Source organism: Sus scrofa, chromosome 1, assembly GCF_000003025.6.
Source record: "Sus scrofa isolate TJ Tabasco breed Duroc chromosome 1, Sscrofa11.1, whole genome shotgun sequence".
Classification (NCBI taxonomy): domain Eukaryota; kingdom Metazoa; phylum Chordata; class Mammalia; order Artiodactyla; family Suidae; genus Sus; species Sus scrofa.
Window position 1 is genome coordinate 2,773,045 of NC_010443.5, and position 16,077 is coordinate 2,789,121.

The 16,077-nt window shown below is 46.3% G+C and overlaps 1 long non-coding RNA gene across 2 annotated transcripts; it reads right to left on the reverse strand.

The window, feature by feature from the left end:
• LOC110259852 lies at window positions 2,724-9,822 on the reverse strand. Of its 2 annotated transcripts, none has more exons than XR_002342242.1 (4): window positions 9,682-9,822; window positions 9,445-9,560; window positions 8,812-9,038; window positions 2,724-3,951 (listed from the first exon to the last, which is right to left on the reverse strand). It is a non-coding gene; the product is annotated as an uncharacterized LOC110259852 (long non-coding RNA). The 2 variants fall into 2 exon arrangements; XR_002342241.1 differs by lacking the exon at window positions 2,724-3,951 and adding an exon at window positions 5,933-7,283.

The following is a 16,077-nucleotide window of genomic DNA, read 5'->3' on the forward strand; positions in this document are numbered from 1 at the left end:
AGATCCCTGGCTCCACCTCCCTTCTGCCCCCCACTCAGGGTCTGTGACACCCCACTGGGCAGCTGGCCTTCTTGTGTCCAGAGAGCTTTCTGAGGCCGCCAAGGACCACAGGTCCCATCCCCTCCTCTCCCCCACGCCACTGTCTTTCTGTTTCCATTCGGACCCAGCACCTCCCAGAAAGCAAATCCGTAGGGAACCGGAAGTGCCGGCCCGAGGGCAGCAGAGTCCCCTCCTGCGAGGACACCCAGATGGAGGTGGGGAGGGCGCTCAGTGCCAGGCGGGGCCTGGGGGGAGCAGGGCCACCCCAGGTGGAGCAGGAAGACATGGGGTCGTGGCCTCGTGCAAGGCCTGCCTCCCAGGTGCCCATGAGAAACGTTATTTGACCAGTGACCGGGTCAAACCTTCCATGTGGCTGAGAGATGAAGCCTGGCTACATCTACAAAACGTTCTACTCCAAGATTCTGAAGAAAAACGTAAAGGCTCTTCTGTGTGTGTGAGCAGCAACCACAGAGTCAAGATCAGAAAGTTTGAAGAGTTGAGCTGAGAGAACAGTTCACCTCAACACTCTGAACCGAACCGAAAGACAAGGAGGTAAAAATAAGATAACCCTAGATTTTTTTTTTGGTATTTTTTAGGGCCGTACCTGTGGTACATGAGGTTCCCAGGCTAGGGGTCGAATCTGAGCTACAGTTGCCGGCCTACACCACAGCCACAGCAACAGTAATACGGGATCCGAGCCCTGTCTGTGACCCACACCACAGCTCATGGCAACGCTGGACGCTCAACCCACTGAGCGAGGCCAGGGATGGAACCCGGCCCTCACGGATACTAGTTGGGTTCATTACCCCTGAGCCACGACAAGAACGCCCTGCACCAAGTTTTTAAAAACTGATAGGAACTCTTGAGAAAGGATTAGAGCAGGTAAACTCACAATAACTGAATTAAAACCCATGCTTACCGAGGGGAACCCGTGCCCTGTGACAAAGAATCAGACATGTGGAGAGCAGACTTGAAAAGCTCACAGGAATTCAGACCAAACAGAAAAAGAAGATGCACTCGCAGAGGTGAGTCAACACATGATGGAATAGAGAGAGAAACAACCATTCGTAGACCAGCTTACTGATACTCCCAATGAGAGAACAAACTCAAAGGAATTCAGGTAACTGTAAGAAACGTTTCCAAAGAAAGCTGACTATACACTGAGAGGACTCACTCAGATAAACAGTGAGAAGACAAAATGCAATGGACGGTGCATTTCAATAGTCCTCCAATCTCTGGGAGAAAGAGAGAACCTGGCTAATTGGAGATTTGAATAATGACGCTAATGAGGATGATAACATAAACACACACACACACACACACACGCACACGCACACACAGACACACGCACATGCACATGCGCGCACACACACACACACACACGCGCATGTGTGCTCGCCCACACATGCACACACACAAACACACACACACACGATAGGATTGTGTTTCCTCAAAATAACCACATCTATGGAAATATTTCAGCATTTAAGAAACATTAGAACACTTCAGCATCTACTATTCAAAAAAGGAAAACTCAACAGGTATGCAAAACACCAGCCGTGTGCAGGAGCCATGGGCCTGTTCTCCTTCTCCCTGCGCTGAACGAGGGGATTGCTCTGGCGAAGGTGCCCCTGGAGAGATTCCCTGATCAGCGAGGCTGACGTAATTCTAAGGATGGAAAGGGCTGGAAAGCGTGAGTGTGCAGACTGGACCGTGGTGGGCACGATGGGCAGAGGGTGGAGTCGACTGCGAAGAGCCACACGCAGGAAGCGAACCAATGAAGGCCTGCAGGAGAGTCTACTAAGTTCAAGCGAATTCCAGCTGGATGAGACCAGCCGAGCAAAGAAAGGCACAGGTAGAAACAGGGATGCAGGCAGGAGCACTGTGTTTCACATCAGACAACGGTGTCTAGTTAGCAAGCTAACCAATGAGGAGCCCCCAAGCCCAGGCAAACAGAAAGCGTGTTATTTGATCCAGAGCCAGGAAAGCATGGATGCTCATATCTGCGCTATGGGGACCCCAGACATTGGTCGTGCCACCTCCTCACTCTGACAGTGACTTTCCTAGTCTTTGACCACCTCTGACCCCGCCCATGACTGCCTTACAGAAAATCATTGCTATGTGTGCGCTCAAGCCTCATGCACTCTTCTTATCCCCTTAAATTGTCAGTTGTGTGTTCGGATCAACACAGACTATGAATGAGGTGAGGAGAAAAACTGGTTCTAGGAAAGCACTCTTTTCTTCCGTAGTGACATGCTCATTCAAATTTTTAATGTTTCAACGTCAGTAAGTTATTTTGATCTCAATGTTTAATGATAAGCACAAATAAAAACCTCCATTGATTAGATTTCGCTTTGAATTTTCATACATCCCTGTCAATTATAGGGCATCCTCCGTCTTTTCAGTAGGACTAAATTCTTCTTCTTTTTTTTTTTTTTTTTTTTTGTCTTTTTGCTATTTCTTGGGCCGCTCCCGCGGCATATGGAGGTTCCCAGGCTAGGGGTCCAATCGGAGCAGGAGCCACCGGCCTACGCCAGAGACACAGCAATGCGGGATCCGAACCGCGTCTGCAACCTACACTGCAACTCACAGCAACGCCGGATCGTTAACCCACTGCGCAAGGGCAGGGACTGAACCCGCAACCTCATGGTTCCTAGTCAGATTCGTTAACCACTGCGCCACAACAGGAACTCCCAGGACTAGATTATTCTAACACAACTCATACCGAGTAAGTTCTCCTTCAAGTGAAATATCTTGTTGAAAAATGTTTTTTGGAAACTTGTACAGGCCACACGTTCTTTCAAAAGTCAAGGTCATGAAGGTCAGGACAGACCAAGGAGACAGTCCAGATTAAAGGAGGCTAAAGAGATGAGACGATCAAGTGTGGCACGTGATCTGGGATGAAAGATGGAACCGGAACTTGGTCTCCTTGTTTGTTCTCCATCAGGAGCGTGCGTGGAGCACTTGGAAACAGTTGCATAAAGGTCTGCAGATTAGATGCTAGTCTGCATTAAGGTTAGTTCCTGATTTTAACCATGCTGCTGTGGCTAGGGAAGAGCAAGCACTTGTTTTTAGGAAATACACATCGGAATATTTATGGGCAAAAATGGCATTATGTCTATGGCGTTGTGTTTGTGACTGTGGTAGGCGGGATTCTAAAGATAAGGACAATCAAGAAAACAAGAGAAAAGACATAAATGCATGACGTTAGGCTTGAGGGTGGCTCTATGATCAGCCAGAGGAGAGATCAAGAACTTTATCAACATGTATTCTGCACAAGTCTATACTAGTAAATTGGGAAATTTAAACTATCAAGTCAAAGTCTCAAGAAACTGCACCAGTTTCTAAGTTTTCCTAGTAATTCAAAAGGCTAGGCAATCAATCCCAAGGTCCTGGTGAGTGAAGTTGAAGAGGAGACTACCTTTGCAACTTCCCAGGCTCTTGCTCGTCAAGATTTACTATATGAGGCTCCCAAGTGGGCAGGCAGGACATTGTACTCACAAAAGGGAGTAATTTCAATCATGAAATATCCCTATTTCACTTTCTAATAATCATATATTTGACATCAACATCTTCCAGAGATCCAAGTGCTACAAATCTATAACTACTATGTTTGTTTATCACATGCCACCTAGAAAGACAAGGTCCTGCCTGCTAAAGACATTCCGTAGATGAGGGCTCTTCATACTCTTTCTGCAAGTAAGTATCGGCAGAAGTCTGATTAGCAAGGTTCCTGGGAGATTTGACCAGACACAGAGCCCGGCCAACCCTTTCCTTCCCAAGACCCACAACATCCCTGGTTCGCCTGGGAGTATCTTATTTTACATCTGTTTCTTGGAATTCATCTGGTAGCACATCTTCTTAATCTTAGAAGTGTTCCCTTTTGAAAAAGAAATTTCTTGGCCATCATACCTGTAACAATCAGAGAAGAAATTGTTACTAAAAGGCACCAGGCCTTGGTAGGTTTATACAAGTAATTTTAAAATAAAAAAAAAATTATTGTGAATTATATACTATTCCAAGGTGTAGTAGGCACAACAGAAAGCTGCCTTTTTTTTTTTCTTTTTATGGCTGCACACGAGACATATGGAAGCCCCCAGGTTGGGGTTAAATTGGAGCTGCAGCTGCGACCTATACCATAGTCACAGCAACACTGGATCAGAGCTGCATCATGACCTATGCTGCATCGTGCAGTACACAGGATCCTTAACCCACTGAATCAGGCCAAGGATTGAACCTACATCCTCAAGGACACTATGTCAGGTTCTTAACCCACTGAGCTACAACAGGAACTCCAGAAAGCTTTTCAATTGTTAGTTTTATATAGCAAAACCAACTCTGATACCATGACAGGATGAACATCGTACAAATAAAATTTACTACCGTTTACTGGCTCTTGTAGCATGACTGGTCATAGGAAGTGATTGCTCAAATTTAAAAACCCATGACTCTGGTTCTGTCATTTGCTTCTGATTTCCTCTGTGTTGGCTTCATGCTGTGTCAGGCACTCCTCATGTATGTATCAATTCCCTAATGCATGGTAGTAAGGGAAACCATTTATTCTGAAAACCATTCATTTCAAAGTTGTCTTTTGCGTTAATACCAAAACTTAGCCTGAACCTTCCCAAGTTTGCTTAGTAATGGGTGCATAGGAAAGACACAGGAAAGACTGACCGCCACTTCAACATCTTGATCTGATGAAGAGTTTCCAGAGTAGCTATTCTCATAAAGCAAACGAGACAGGTGAATCACACAGGGCTTTAGAAAAGAACATTTTCCCAAATGAAGACAGATTCATATAAGAATATTAGCACGTCTTTATCTATATTTAAATATTCTGTTGACCACTCAGTCATATCACATGATGCCTTTTGTTAGGAAAATCTCTGCAGGATTGTGAGCCTTTGGCGTGGCAGAGTGGGGGGGTAGGTGGGAGGGGGGACTGGGATGCACATTTTTATTGCCCCCAACGCCTTTCAGATGGAGGCGAAGCCCATACGTGTTTGCATGAGTCCTTGTCCAGTTCTCCAGTCTCCTCCCTTCTAAGCTTTGGTATTTGAAGCTCTCCCCACTCTTTGCCTCTCATTTCCTACAGATGAAGCATAGAAGTGAGCAGGCCGGGCTGGGCTCCATCTAACCCCGGAAAGAGCTTCTCAGGAAGAGTGTTTACTTAGTTAGTAAGCGAGGAAGGCCCGCTAGAACCATTTTGTTAGGCGCACAGGCAGATCAGTATCACTCGCTTCCACGTGCGTGTTTGTAGGTTTAAGAAATAACCGCATGTTTCCTCACTTGTTTTTCTTTTTACGGCCGCACCTGAACATATGGGAGTTCCCGGGCTAGGGGTTGAACCAGAGCTGCAGCTGAAGCCTATGCCATAGCAACACTGGATGCCAGCCGCATCTTTGACCTACACCGTAGCTTGCAGCAACACTGGATCTTTAACCCAGGGAGCGAGGCCAGGGATCAGACCCACATCCTTACAGAAGTAGCGCTGGGTCTTCAACCTGCTGAGCCACAGCAGGAGCTCCTCCCCACAGTTTGGATCCATGGGCCAGCAGTCAGGCTGCGGGGATCTGGGACGCCAGGACCGCGTTGTGTGGAAGGCGGGTGTCCTGCTCTACTGTCAGCGTGTCCTTGGACCTGAGACACACCTCATGAGCCTGCAGGAGCTCTGGCCGGCTGCTTCCCCATCGGGCCTTGTCACAGCTGTGCCTGGCTTATCTCTGCTCGCCCTGCCACTCCTGCTACAGACCAACCCTCTCTACCTCTGTCTTGACTCACGGTTCCCGATGGCTGCTCTGTCCCCTGTGCTACGTCTCTGCTTCGGCCCACTGACCCTCCATGTGTCCTGTTTGCTGACCTCAGTGGATGGCCCTTTGGATAACCCCACCAGCCCCTCTGGTAGGCACCTGCCTTTGAGTCACACCCTGGTCCTTTGCCAGGTCAGTCCTGGCAAGATGGTGGATTGCGTGGTACAAAGCGGGTTCAGCAAACAGCTTCCACATCCTTTCAGTAACGCTTTTAATCACTGGTGACTAGAGACGGGCCACCTGCTCTGCCATCTGACACCAGGTGGGCTGTCACAGCTTAAGAAGCTGGGTCTCACTTCTGCCTCACATATACTAATTAACACGCAGAACCCAAAGCAGATACACAACTGGATTTTGCAGCCCTATGGGATCCTTTCTGATGTCTTTGGATACAAGTAGTAAGCTCAACAGCACCCCACACCCATCAGGGCCAGACTTCTCGGAACAGAGGCAGGCAATGGACTGAAAATGTTAACTCATCTGCAAAATATCTTCAGAGCAACACCTGGGTTAATGTTTGATTGAATAACTGGGCAGTGAAGCTTGGCCAACGCTTCATATAAAACTAAGCACCACCCTGAGTAAGCTGCATTTACGTTATTGATGAATCGTACTTCCTATACTGCTCATGGTTCTACTATTTACCAACGGGTATGGCAGTGTTTCAGAGACTCCCTATCAGCCCTGGCTAGACATCAAACACGTGTCAGATCGCTGATCAGAGAAGGGGTGTGGGGGACGGAGATGAAAGGGAATAAATAAACCAATTCATAAATAAGTAAATACATTAAAGGAGAAGAGTGCTTTGCGTGAGTAGCGATGATATATTGTGCCAAGAACTTATTCTACTCAACCCTTTAGACCTGGTGCCCCAAACAGAGAGTTTTAAAAATTGCTGGACATGGTTCCTAAGTATTTAATTAAAATAAATGTCAACTTATCATCACACACAGACTTTACAGACATGTTCATGGGACCTTTACCTAAAATAGCCAAAACCTAGGGGGAAAATACCTCAAATGTTTATTAATAGTGAATGGATAAAAACTGTGGTCTCCATACAAGGGAAAGCTACTCTACTAATACATTAACAACATGGATGAATCTCAAAAAAATTATCCAAACCTAGAAGTGAGACTCAACGTGACTGATTCCATTCAGATGCAATTCTTGAAAGCCAGTCTGACCCATGCAGGTCTAAAGCACGTCCATGGTTGCAGTGGTGACGGCCATGTGGCCATGATATCACTGTGACACTTGGGTGGTGGAAATGTTGATTGTGGTGGTGACCCCACACGTGTGGACACCCAGTTCCACCCAAGGCAGATCAGAAACGGTCTTCAGGAGCTGCTGTAATCCAGCGGGCAGATCCTGGGCGCTGGGAAATGCAGAAGCACCGAAGGAAGGGCAGCCTGTGGTTTCCCACGTTTATCTCTGAGGTAATAATATTTAAAATGTTAATTGCCTTGAGTAACAGAATCACGAGGCAGGAATACCTCCTTAGTGCCTTAGGCGTTCCTGGGGTCACTGGGACGTGCTTTCTTGTTGGCGGTGGATGTGTCAATTTGGCAGCATCTTCCAGGCAACTGATAACCTAAGGGTATTTGTATCAGATTGCATTGACGCTAGTGATAAAAGCTACGCTTTTTACTGCCTTGAAATCTTTAAATATTTGAGGACAGCGATGAGTTCTTTTTAAGCTGAACATCACCAGTTACCAATAAACAAGGATTTTCTCATTCCCCACCCTCACCCCAGGATTCGAGCTGCTCACCACTGGGCACACTCGAGTTTGCCAACATCCCTTGAGAGGTGTGCCTGCAGACACACCACAGTTCTGGGTGGAATAACCACAGCAGTATTAATGTCTCCCTTTCTTCTCGAAATCCTTTAATGTAGCCCAAGGACACACTCATTTGGGTTTTTGGTCAGTGCATTATGCCAAGTTGTCCCTGGAATTCTAGGGTTTCTAAATCCCCAAATTTCTTAATTATAAACTGCTGTTACATTGTGCTATCCCCGTACAGAATTCGAGTGCGTGACTTGATATGATATGTATGCAGTTACATGGTCTGGGATTTGGACCAATATTTCAGACTGCTGAGGTTTTAATTTTTGTTTTATTTGGTTTTGAATCCAGCCTGCACATTTACCATCCATGAGAGCCTTCCATCTTGAATAAATGCTACAGGAAGATCATTTTCTTCCAAGACTTGTTTCTAAGGCTGTAGGCTGTATTAGAAGCTTTGAAGCATCTGCTGTAAACTTTTTTTCATATGGCATTTCTCCATTCATGAGGGTACCATATTTACCGTCATCCGACCTCTCCAGAAACCATTTCCAGAACTACCATACCGCCAGCAATCCCACTCTTGGGCGTCTATCCAGAGAAAAACCATAATTCAAAAAGATACATGCATCCCAAGGTTTGCTGCAGCACTATTTACAATAGCCAAGACATGGAAGCAACCTAAATGTCCATCAACAGAGGAAACGATAAAGAAGATGTGGTGCATATATACAACGGAATATTACTCAGCCATGAAAATGAATGAAATAATACCATCTGCAGCAACATGGATGCAACTAGAGAGTCTCATGCTAAGTGAAATCAGAAAGAGAAAGACAAATACCATATGATATCACTTATATGTGGAATCTGGAGTTCCCGTCGTGGCACAGTGGTTAACGAATCCGACTGGGAACCATGAGGTTGCGGGTTCAATCCCTGGCCTTGCTCAGGGGGTTAAGGATCCAGCGTTGCCGTGAGCTGTGGTGTAGGTTGCAGACGCGGCTCGGATCCTGCGTTGCTGTGGCTCTGGCGTAGGCCAGGGGCTACAGCTCCGATTCGACCTCTAGCCTGGGAACCTCCATGTGCCACGGGAGTGGCCAAAAGAAATAGCAAAAAGATTAAAAAAATAAAAATAAAAATAAAAAAAATAAAAAATTGGTCAGTACCCACCTGGAATTTTCCCAGAATAGGGTGAGTGGGAGAAGCAGGGAAAACAGTGGGAAGGATGAGAATATGGGTGAGAGAATTCACAGGGGGACGATTCTGAGATCCCTGCTGTGCAGTGGGAAGGCTGAGAACCCAAGAACCCAGGACTCGGCGTCCAGGGGTGTGTCCTTCGCAGGCCGCCATCGCTTCCTGCTTCTCTTTCTGGATTTGGGCGTTGAGGTACTCGTGTCCTGTAATTACATGAGACAGCCAACAGAGTGGGAGAAAGTTCAGGGTAAAGCCAATGCTAGAATAAATAAGAGTCTTTAAGTTCCCAAGCCAGGGATTGAAGCCGAACTGCAGCGTTGACCAATGGCCCAGCGGCGGCAACTCCAGATCCTTAACGCACTGTACCACAGCAAGAACTCCCTGAAATTCTCTAAGAAAACACTTGCTATTTATAGCACGAATTGTGCCAGTTGGGTTCCCCCCACCACCCAGTTATACCCTAGGCTCTCATACCTTTTGCTATGTGATTTTTCTATTTTGTTTATTTGCACACGATCATGACAAAGAGGTGTGCTGTTTAATAACCCTAACCAAGGAAAGTATGGGTCTTTACACACAAAGTGAAAAACAAAAGACACATCCACAGACCTTAGCAAGCAAGTGAAGAGAACTGCTAAGTCAGTTGTCAGAAGCCCTGCTTTGCACCGCTTCACATTCTTCTCTGCCAAACTCTTCATCCTCCTTTCAGACAGAAAATGCAAAACCTTAAGAGAATGGATTCAGATTTTTTTTAAAAAATTAACCTTAATCTTTTACAAATACACGAATAACTGAAAGTGTCAGTCCTTGTAACCATTCATACTTAATTCCTATGTTTTTACTGACTTGTTCATAGGTCGAGAAGAAGACTGAAGAGGCTGGAAAGGTCATGCATTTCCTTGTTGAAAAACCTGTAGAAGATGAATCTGAATCCTGAGAGGCAAAAGTTAGCTGATAGGACTGGGCGGGAAGAGGAACGTGTGGGAGGCAGGCTGAGTGTGAGATTCTGGGCTCTGCCAATTGACGTCAGCCGCCAGGAGCCTCCCCCAGACACTGCCGACCAGCTGGGCCGCCCAACTGTGCAGGCCGTGGGATTGGCGTTAAAATATTTGGATATGGCCGTGGAGAGTGAACAGACTCTTAGCATCACAGACTGTTTTTAGCAGAGGCCCTGGAGATTCAATCCCTATGAGAAGGGATCATCTCCTGAGTTGGTTTTTGTCAGTTATATAAATCAAACGATTTTTCATTTCAAATCAGAGTTCAGTTTAGTTATAAGACCTAGGAGGTAAAAGCTTTTGAAAATAAATCAGTTTGGGAATTCATAGTTTAGGACTCAACGGTGTGACCTTTCATTACGGGCATGAGACTGTTTTTAAAAATGTGGGTAACGTTTGGAGAGAAAACTAGTCAAAGCTGGTTACCCAGGGTCTCCGCATCAGCCGCTGATGGAGTGAACAATGACTACTGAGCACCCACTGTGGGCCAGGCTGTGCTGGAGGCGCCTGGGACATTGCCATGATCAAAGCGAGCAGAGCTCTATGGTACAGCACAGGACTATATTCAATCCTGAGATAAAGCATAATGGAAAAGGATACGAGAAAATAATGTGTGTGTATGTATATATATGCATAAATGAATCACTCTGCTGCACAGTAGAAATTAACACAGCACTGTCAATCAACTGTATGTCAGTTAAACAAAACAAAACTCCTGCCCTCTCGGGAAAGAAAGCCTATTGGAGGAGACAGAAAAAAATAATGTAAAGGAGTGAGTTGCTTCATGTGCTCTAAGATGGCAATGCTCTGAGAAAACAGAGCTGTTGGGGGGTTTGGAAGAAGTGCTGGTGGGGTGGGGGGGTGGCAGTTTCTAACAGAAGGTGGAGAGTGGGCCTCACAGTGGACGGTTATTTGGGCAGCAAGTTGGAGAAGGTGACGAAGTGAGCTGTGCAGGTGTCTGGGGAAGAGCCTGGCAGGTGCAGGTCCTGAGGTCAGATCAGCGGGAGAGCTGCTGGGGGTGGGGGTGGGGGTGGGGGAGCGTCGGAAGACCAAGAGCTGCACCGCTGTAAAGTCACAGCCTTTGCCTCTGAATGGAAGGGAGCCACGGAGCACAGGAGCTGGGGAGGGAGTGGGGTGCCCTCATTTACACCTTTAAGGGATCGCTTTGGGGGAGTCTGAGACTCATCTGAGGGCGGCAGCGGTGAAACGGGAGACGTGTACAGATGCCGGATCCATTGCATTTTGCAGGAGGAGCCAACCGGATGAGGGATGAGGGATGAGGTGGAGGAGTGGGTGTGGGATGTGAAAGGAAAGGATGAGTCAAGCATAACTGGATGTTGTTTTCGGCCTCAGCTCCCGGAGAGAAGACGTTTTCATCAGCAGAGCTGGGACTGCAGTGAGATTCTGCCACCCGCTATGCGGTAAGCATGGTGCCAGGTGCCAGGTGCCAGCTGAAGCAGGAGCTAGGTCAGTATTTTTCCATTTCCAGGATATGACCAGTTAGGTTGTTTCAATTCAGTGAGTCTCAACCAGAGTGTAAAAAATTCAATGGAGTTTCCTGGTGGCCCAGCGAGTTAAGGGTCTGGCATTGCTACTGCTGTGGCTTAGGTCACTGCTGTGGTATATGTTCCCCCCTTGGCCCAGGAATTCTGCATGCTGTGGGCGTGGCCAAAATAAATTCAGATTGAATGCTGTTGTGGATAATTTGGTGTCCCACAACACACCCAGCCGGGGTGGGGGTGTGCTGAAAACATCAGTTGCTGTGGGCTCAGAGCTGGCACCCTCACTGGGCAATGCCTGGATCCACAGAGACCACCTTGCTTAAGAAGGAGCACATGGCCAGTGTGTGGCTGATGGGGACACAGAGGCTGAGCTGCTGCCTTCAGGTGGGTGAGCAGGAAGGATCCAGCAAGAGTCAGGGCTCCCCCAGGATGGGCTGAGAGCCTGGAGAAGGAGAGAACCATGTTCTAGCCTGAAAACTGGACGGACACCAGGGGTCAAAGTTAGTGAAGTCCAACCTCAGATATGCCAGTCTTACCAGGAGAATAGAAGGGATGTGGGTGGGGGCAGAGGGGCATGGGAATCTAGAAGATATCCTGCTGGCAGTGTCCTGGGGCACATGCAGAGCAGGGGGAGGCCTGGAGCCTTTGATGGGCGCTCTGGGTCCTTCATTTACACGGGACACACACGATGCTGACCCAGGGCAGTAGTTGAGGCCTCCAAGCAGAGTGCAGGTCACCTCACACAGCAGGGCACATGGTAGGCCATGAAGTATCTCCATATCATATCTGGATGGTTGCATGGCCTCTGTGGCACTTTTCAGGGAACTGTGTGCCATAAACCCACAGGACTTAGGTTTGTTGACTATAGTTTTACATTCAGCCCAAAAGGGTCAATAGTTAGGGACTCTTCTAGAAAATGCCATTTGTCCTGAGGCCCACTTATCAGCATGTTCAAAACGAGATCGGACTGGGTCACCTCCCTTTTTCCCTTCCTTCAGTTGTCTCCTCAGTAATCACCTGCTCTCTCTGAAGCTCTTTCCTGTGATATAAGATGTAGCACCCTGGCGAACCCCAGAAGATAGTGCAACCATGCGGCCAGGCTGGCCTGGAATTTTGGAAGAGTGATGGGTGTTTCTATGAAGGGGAGCAGGAACAGCAGAACTGCCACGGCAGATGGTGACAGGAGGGATCTTGGAAAGGCGGTCATGAGTGGCCGTCTAACCAAAGTCCAGAACACCCACAAGCTGGCTGTGTTCTGTGCACTGTCCAGAGAACACCCATTCCCTCTGTAAATACAGGAAACTTCCACGTCCAGCTCAGACGGCATGACAGGGACTGGATTTACCCTCTCTGGGACTAATTTTAGGCTGTAAAAGCAGACAAACTGTAAAACATGGTTCACAAATGTTGGCCCCTGGGAAGTGCAGGCATGAGAGCCCTGGATAAAGGAAACAAATGGGCTCCTGAGGGAACTGATTTCCTTGCCTCTTCCATCTTCTAAAGCCACACTCTTTGCATTGCTTGATTCATGGCCCCTTCTTCCATCTTCAAGACCAGCAGTGCATCATCTTCAAATCAACCTCTGCCTCCCTATTACAAGGGTTCTTGTGATGCCTAAGAGCCATCGAGACAATCCAGGATAATTACCTCATCTCAAGATCCTTAACTCAATTTCATATGCAAATTCCTCTTAGACTATAAGGTAACATTCACAGGTTCTGAGACCTGGATTTTTGGGGGGGCCGTTATTCATGCACCACAACTACCATCCGACTGGATACCCCTGACTTTTATAGCACACTCCACCCAACAATAGCAGAATAAATGTTTTATTCAAATACACATAAAACACTTGTCAAGAAAGACTATATTCTGGGCCACAAAGCAAATCTAAATAGAGTTAAGAGAACTGAGAGCATAAAAGCATATTTTTCTTTCACCAACACAAAATACCAAAAATTAATAACAGAAATAATATTGAAAATATCCAAAGACTTGGAGATAAAACAATGCATTGTAAATAACCATGGATAAAAGAAGAAATCACAAAGAAAATTCAAAAGCACTTTAAACTGTATATAAATGAAAGCACAACATGCCAAGATTTGCAGCATGCAGATAAAGCACTGATTAGAGAGTAATTTCTTAGTATTAAATGCTTATAGTAGCAAAGAAAGGCCTCAAATCAATCTTGAGCTTCTACTCTAAGAAATTAGGAAAAGAAGGAGTTCCTGTCATGGCCCAATGGTTAACAAATCCGACTAGTGATACTGAGGTTGCAGGTTCGATCCCTGGCCTCACTCAGTGGGTTAAGTTAAGGATCCAGCGTTGCCATGAGCTGTGGTGTAGGTCACAGACGTGGCTCAGATCTGGCGTTGCTGTGGCTGTGGTGTAGCCCAGTGGCTACAGCGCCAATTCAACCCCCAAGCCTGGGAACCTCCATATGCTGCAGGTGCAACCATGAAAAAGACAAAAAAAAAAAAAAAAAAAAAAAAAAAAAAAAGAAAGGAAGAAATTAGGAAAGAAGATGTTGTACCTAGGCAAGGGAATGAAAAAAAAAAAAAAATCACAGAGAATAGATCAGTGAACTAGAAAACAGAAAACCAGTAAAGAAAACCGGTGAAGCCAGAATTGTGTTATTTGAAAAGGTTGATAAGATGGTCACTACGGAGCCTACAGGCATTGAGGGCATAATAAGGGAACCACTCTATTTCACAGGAAGTATTAGGTCAGTGTAAGTGAAATAGAGCCCTTACGGACAGGAACTATCAACGTCACTCAAGAAGAAGCTGATTGTCTGACTAGCTCTATATCTGTAAAGTCATTAAATACTAGCTATAAATATTCTCACCAAAACACTCCCTGACAAGCAAAACCCTCTAGGCCCAGACAGCTTTACTCGTGAATTCTATCCTATACTTAAAGAGGAAACAGTACCAGTTGTACACAAATCCTTCCAGAACAAAGTAGGGGTTGAGATATGTCCTCACTCCATTTAGGAGGCTGATGTGGCCCTGACAGCGAAAGTAGATTGTGATCAATATACCTCATGACCAGAGAGGGAAATTACCCTAACACGTGCTGACAAAAGCACAGTGGCCTAATGTTAAAAAATAGACCAAAAATGGAGTCCCCTCATGGCCTCGAGGACTTAGCATTTTCACTGCTGTGGCTCTGGTTGCAGCTGTGGTGTGGGTTCAGCTCCAGGCCCAGGAACTTCCACATGCCACAGGTGCCACTCCCCGAAAAACACATCATAACTATGTGGGTATAATTTCATGAAAATAAGGTTGATTTAATGTTTGAAAACCAATAACCTATCAATAGACTAAAAAGGAACCATCATAGGATCATCTTAGTAAATTCAGAAAAGACATTTATAAAATTGAATATTCGTTTTTTTCTTTTTTTTCTTTTTAGGGCTGCACCCGTGGCATGTGGAGGTTCCCTGGCTAGGGGTAGAATTGGAGTTGCAGCCACTGGCCTACACCACAGCCACAGCAATGAGGGATCCCAGTCGAATCTGTGACCTACACCACAGCTCACGGCAATGCCAGATCCTTAACCCACTGGTGAGGCCAGGGATCAAACCTGTGTCCTCATGGATGCTAGTCAGATTCGTTTCTGCTGAGCCGTGATGGGAACTCTTCATATTCATTTTTTAATAAATAAAATTCTTGGACAACTAGACATGTAAGTCGATTTTATTAACATGATAAAGCACAGCAATAAAAAACCTACAGTAGCCAACACTGTATGTGGAGGTGAAAGACTAAATGATTCCCCCCTAAGACCCAGAGCAAGGCAAGGGGACACCCTGGTCCCTCTTCTGCTCAACATGGTTTTGGAGGCCCACACGGTGTCTTCAGAGAAGGAGAACAAAGCATATAGACGAGAAATGAAAGATCAGACCTGACTTTCTTCCCAGACTACATGATTGTCCACCTAGAAACGTCCCCAAGAAACTATACAAAAGCTACCAGAACTAATTATTTTAGCATGGCCGCAGGTTACATGAGCAATACACAGAAGTTAATGAGATGTCTGTATGCTAGTATGAGGGATTGGAAATTAAAATTTAAGTAGGACCATTTATAAGACCATTAAAGACGAAATACTTAGGGATAAATATAACAAAACATGCTCCCTCCCCCCCAAAAAAGAAAAGAAACTTGTTGAAAAAAATTAAAGAGCACCGAACAATGGGTTGGTGGATGCAAACTATGACATTTAGAATGGACAAGCCAGGAAGTCCTGCTGTACAGCACAGGGAACTCTATCCGGTCTCCTGGGACAGATCGTGACGGAAGATGTGATGAGAAAGGGATACATACACATGTCTGTATAACTGGGTCACTGTTGTACCGCAGAAATTGGCACATCGTTGTAAATCAACTGTAATTTAAAAAAATTTAAAAAACACAAACAGGGCTAGAGAGCCCATCCTCAGGGAACAGAGGAGTCGATACTGTTAGGATGGTTCCTCGTCCCCAAGGGACCTATTTTTAGCGCAGTCCCCATCACATCCAGCCGGCAGGTTCAGAGAAATTGACAAGCTGATGGTAAGCTTCATCTGCAAATGCGAAGGACCCATGTGAATGGAATTTGGCCCTGGCTCTCCGCCTCTACACGGATGGAATCCTGAGCCACTGCAGCCGCTGACCCGCAACACCCCCAAAAGGAGCTCAGCGCGGAGACCCTCCTCAGAGGAGAGGCGCTCTGTGCCCTGGGAAAACTGGCAG